We start from the raw sequence: 6,232 nt of genomic DNA, 5'->3' as shown, positions 1-6,232 counted from the left end.
CCTGGATGAGTTGAAGATTAAAGAAACTTCTGATAACGACAACAAAGCGTTGTAATATTGAGTTCTATGATGGCAATCGTGATTTTAATTCGTCGATTATTAAATACCTCTTTATTTCATAAATGGAGTATAAATTTTTCGGCTGAACCGTCTAAGCTTGATGTGCATTCAAGTGATTTTATTGTGACCACCTAGAAATTGAGATAAATGATTTTATAGTTATTACTTCTTTCATGTACACCCGATACTAACCCATTATTAGGTACCCGTATTTCTAATTTAGGAAGACAGTTACTAATTATCTACTCCCGTTTACTTTTGTGCCATGGAATCGTTGACACGGATTTGTCTTTACATGTAAAATTCATTACGTTCAGTACTTGTGTAATTCTCTATTGAGGTGCTTTCGTATGCTTTAAGGTTAATCTGTATATTACTCTAGTCAAACATAGACCTCGGCTCTGAATAATACTTTTGACAAGAAATTTGCCAATCGGTGCATATGTTAATACTCTGCGTGGGGTTCGCCGTCTGTCCACATACTTGAACCTTCAGAAATCACTAAATATGTCCACTTCACCGCTGTTTCTGAGATTACATACCCTATTAAACGAAATAAGAGTATCCGAAAGTACTTAATGGTTGAAATTAAAGAACCATAGGATGCCACTAACAAAACTTATTTTGTGATAACATGATGTCCACAGTTTGGTAATTAACAATAGAATAACAGCTTTACTCTTTAGTAGTTTGAAGTTAAGGCAGATGGCTTAAACAATTCAACTACACTATCACAGAGTGTATTTGGAAATATATTTAGCAACCCGTTCGGTTTGTGGACGACTTATTGTCTGCCGTGCACATATAGCCCACGAAACATCGGTGACAGGCTGTATAATTTACCAGTGTCGGGCAAGGGGGAATCCGATTAATGATGAGAATTTAAATTACGTTGTTCAAGTCGCCCTACAGCCCCACAAACTGTCGTGAATGTGCATCCGTGTTTCCTAATAAGCGAGACCAGAGTAGAAAACCAATAAGAAAGTAGATGAAATCTTTTATTCCAGATTTGATTTGTGGCTCCCAACTTAATATAAAAACTGTGGCTGGTTTATATTTAATTTTTGATAAAAGTTTATTTAATTTGATTGAACATATTTAAAGGGCGTATGGCTCTATTTTTTTTTAACCCTGAAATGAACGAAAATGGCTTTAAAAGCTCATATTAATGTAATATGAATGTATGTAAAGTGGTCTAAATTCAATTTTTGAAAAAGAAATTTGTAATTTCTAATCAATTATGTTCGGTAAACTACATGAATAGTTCAAATTGAACGTCAGTCGTTCACGCCTGTTAAGTTTATTATGCACGTTTTGATATGCCAATATTTCAAGTGGAATAGATTGTCGTCGCCCCTGTTCGTTCACGATTTGTTTATTGACAATCTACAAGTCACAATGTTTATTCGACTGTGACGAAACTTGAAATATAGGTTTATCTTCCAAAAATCTAGGTTCCTTTCGATATTGGCATGTATCAGACCGTAACATCATGTGGCTCCTGATTGTACGAACAATCACATTTTAGCATGTGGATACTCTGGTCAGAATTTTTATCCAATTTTGATGAAACTTAGTCTATGTGTAAAACCCAAAGATCTCGGTTCTTTTTGATATTCGAGCACATCGGTCCGTAACTTCTTGGATTATGGCCACTGGTTATAGGAAAAATAGCGTTTTAGCTTGTGGCCCCTCTAAGAGTTCTCAGTTTTTTTTATCGATTATAAAAACCGTTGATATCTCCGTGACACCCTAATGATGTCTGAGTTCGAATTTCGTGAACATCGGACCAAAACTGCCCATAGCGTAAAAGCATGTAATACCAAGTTGTGGACCCTATAGAGATCACATTTTTTTTATCCGACGACTTTGATGAAACATAAAATATATATTTATATCCAAAATATCTTGGTTCCTTTCTATGTTCGCGCATATCACGTCTGGACCTTCTAGAGGTCACAATTCATATCCGATTTTAAAACCCGTTTAACTATACCACCGTTCCATCCTAATGGAAATAGTATAATAAGCATGTAATACTAAGGTTGTGGACCCTCTTGAGTTCACAATTTTAATTCGATTTTGATGAAACTTAAAATATATGTTTATTGTGCAAACATCCTTTCGATTTTGACATATGCCGGATCGTCGCATCCTGAATTACATATTCCTGAAGCAACGACTGCGAGTTTTACAACAACTGGGCGTTGCTAGATTACTTTACAATTCCCGAACTTATATCTACGTTATCTGCAGGCACGTGAACAGTAGCGTCCAATCAGAGGTTGTAACATAGCGACCTCCACGGAAACCTTGACATTGACGAACCTTCAACTTTGCAACTCGATTATCACAGGAAAACATTTTAGCTGGAAAGCGCGAGACTTGGTATTCGCGATGATCGAGGAATCTGATAGGCTCACAAGCTGAGTGAATACGTAGTCGAAATTACTGCCGAAATATGCAGGGTATTACGTGGAGGCCTTGATAAGATGTACGTAGTTAAAGCGAGATCAAGCCTTCTATTTAAAATGCCTGAATTATGGCCCATGATTGATTGTTCTCTGTTCATCTCTTGCAAAATGTGGGCGTTTTATTATCATTTTCTCGTTTGTGAATCAGCCTTTACTAATTACTTCCACATTGTCTTGCATGATATATTTTTATTTATGCATTACAAAATGACACGAGAAACCACAGGGTACTCTAATCGTGTACTTATTATAACCAACGGCTGCCAGGCTGAATACGCCCACATTTTCGAGAGATGGATAGAGAACAAGCTAAAAAGAAAGTGATTTTTCCTACAATCAAGGGCCATAATTCAGGAAATTACAATTCGATATGCGCAAATATCGCATGGAACCGAGATCTTTGTGTTATAAACTTACATTTCAAGTTTCAACAAAATCGGATAAAAATTGTGACCTCTATAGGGTCCACAACCTTGATATACCATATTTTTACGCTATTTGAGAACGACATTTTGTCTGTCAGTTTTGGACCAATTTTCACGAAATTCGAACTCAGCCGTCCTTAGGGTGTAACGGTGATATAATAATACAGATTTTTTTTAAATCGGATAAAAATTATGATATGCGCGAATATCGAAAGGAACCGAGATCTTTGGGTTATGAACTTATATTTCAAGTTTCAACAAAATCGGATGAAAAATTGTGACCTCTATAGGGTCCACAACCTTGATTATATATATATACCATATTTTTACGCTATTTGAGAACGAACGGTGGCCATTTTGTCTGTCAATTTTGGGCCGATTTTCACGAAATGCGAACTCAGTCGTCCTTAGGGTACGCGATTTTTCGTACAATCAGGGGCCATAATTTAGGAAGTTACGGTCCGATATGCGCGAATATCGACAGGAACCGAGATCTTTGGGTTATAAACTTACGTTTCAAGTTTCAACAAAATCAGATAAAAATTGTGACCTCTATAGGGTCCACAAGCTAAAAACGTGATTTTTCGTACAAACAGGGGCCATAATCCATGAAGTTTCGATCTGATAGATGTCAATATCGAAAGCAGCCGAGATCTTTTAAAGATAAACCTATATTTCAAGTTTCGTCAAAATCTGATAAGAATTGTGACCTGTAGAGTGTCCACAAACAAATTGTGGACGGACGGACGTACGGACAGACAGGGGCGACGACAATATACGTCCACATGAAAATGTGGGCGTATAAAAATGTTAATTGTGTCTTAAATATTGGATATTAGGATCCTATCTATTCTAATTCGTGTATTTAATTTCGAATATTATGGAAAATATTGAGTTATAGATTTAGTTACATTTCTCTGCTCTTGGGCATATAATCAAGGAGTTGGTCCCGGGCATCACCAAACCAAATCACCAAATGTGTCGGTGATGGAAAATTATCGATACACAAATTCTATTCGAATATATCGAGATCCATATACGTCAATCCTATCTTATTTTATTTTGGTTATATCGTCCATCTCGCCTTTCTTTCGATAATAATATCTGTTGGTACGTAAAAAATCAATATAATTCGTTAAACTTTAACAAAACCACATTTTTCTTGTGTGTAACCAATGCAATTATCCTGTTTTGAAAGTTTCTAAACATTTAAAAACTTGTGTTAAAATTTAAATAATAAATTTAGTATTTTTCCTTTTTATAAAGTCAAAATTGAATTATAATCAATATGAAGTCACATTTTATTGACCAATTCTTACCCTGTAAATATACTAACAAATTTTAATATATATATATATATATATATATATATATATATATATATATATATATAATTTAAATTAAAGATGGCCTGTATAATAATGTAACTATGACATTCTGACATCATAGACTTTTGTTAATTGAATTATTGTTTAATAAATGCCTGAAGAGCCGCTATTGTAGCACAATTTTGGCTCTTTATAAAATTGTCTCTTCAATTTGGTCTATAAAGTCAAATCATAAGTACTAAATGAACGTGGTTATAGTTGTTCGTAAAAAAACAGTGATGTTTTAGTTAAATTATAATCATTGTCAAAATAGTCCACAAATTCTAGCTGTTTATTGACCAATGGTCGGTTGACCAAAAATAGGTAATGTTGCCTGTCTTGGTTGTGGGAAATATAGAGTTTTATTCCTTATATGGCGTGGAAATTCACGTCAAGGTTATTAAAGACCTGGGAAAGTAGGGGGTATAAATTAGGGTGTAGGGTAGAGCTAGATTAGAGCTTACCCAGAGATTCTTACCAGTCATTATATATTTGAGAACGAGGAACCTGCAAAGTTATTTCCAGTTTACTAATAAAGCTGTGAAATCATTGTTGCTGTAGTATTATTTACGATCACAAGGAACACAACAAATAAAGAAGTCCGGTAGTACTACAGTATCGCGGTGAAAACGTTAGCATAAAAATGTAGTTTTATTTTGCCATCTTTAATTTCAATTATATATTACCAAAGAGCAGTTTTAATTAACTATTCTACTATATATATATATATTACACTTTTTACTTCGGCACTATATAAGGTTTATTAGGTAATAAGACTGATATAAATCTTAATGAATTACATAATACTAATTACTATTGTCAGATTATTCCAGGAAGACCAGGTAACTTAAGTCATATGTATTTTGTTGTACGTTGCCTGATATTATTTATAATCCATTGTCATGGAAATCTATTACTCTACGAATGTATGTTTGGCTAAATTTTAATTATCTATACATTATTAACGTCTGAAGACGCCTATAGATTGATTTAATGTATATCAGAATGGAGTAAAGTGGTGATTTTTCTTTTACCTGAAAGTATTTTTTATTTATTTATATATACAGTATACGGAATCTGATTATTGCAAGTCTTAATTTGGGCTTCAGATGTTATAGAAATTATAAATTAGATCTTTATTTAAACAACAAGATCAAAATCAACTCTGTAGACCCACGGATGGCTCGGCTACAGCTCGGATTTAAATAGGATTTCACTAATTGATTAAATCAGATAAGGGGTAACCTGATGAAAATACGTCTGTTAGATCGAGGCTAAATGATAGATTGTACTTAGCGAGGCCGCTGTAAAGCGTTTCCGTATGCCATTGAAAACTTTACTTGATAATCGAGATATGTAGGTGGAGTTAACGCCTGTCAATCAAACGATCAGCGAAGTTGAAGACACAATTCGCTACCATTTCTAGGCAAATATTACAACGATGATAACTATGTTCAGAATAAAGTAATTTGACTGAATTTTTCAATATATTCTTCTTTCATCATCTACTTTTGAACTGTTATAGCAAGAATGGCCAACTCTCTATAAAAATCTCCCATAATGTATCTTTAAGTCTTCCCAGAAAAGAAGATTAACAAGATCTGTAATTCCTTGTAAACACCCCCCCCCCCGCCGGGTTACATCAATTTACCGACCAGGTTACCAATACATTGATATGTTTTTAAATTGGAAATAAACCAATACAAATATTGACTACTATAACCCGGCCTGTGTCACAAACGTTTTAGTCCGGTGGCTGAAGGAGGGGAATCGCCACCCGAGCTGTGAATTTATGAGACCAAGTTTATCTAGACCAGTTTTTTGCGTAGATTCCGAATCTGGGTGGTGATCAGGCGTTTGAGGGGGCGTTTCCGAGATATAGGGGGTCAAATGTCTACAATGGGGG

This window comes from Patella vulgata, chromosome 7 (assembly GCF_932274485.2).
Source record: "Patella vulgata chromosome 7, xgPatVulg1.2, whole genome shotgun sequence".
Classification (NCBI taxonomy): domain Eukaryota; kingdom Metazoa; phylum Mollusca; class Gastropoda; family Patellidae; genus Patella; species Patella vulgata.
Note: the sequence above shows the minus strand (reverse complement) of the source record.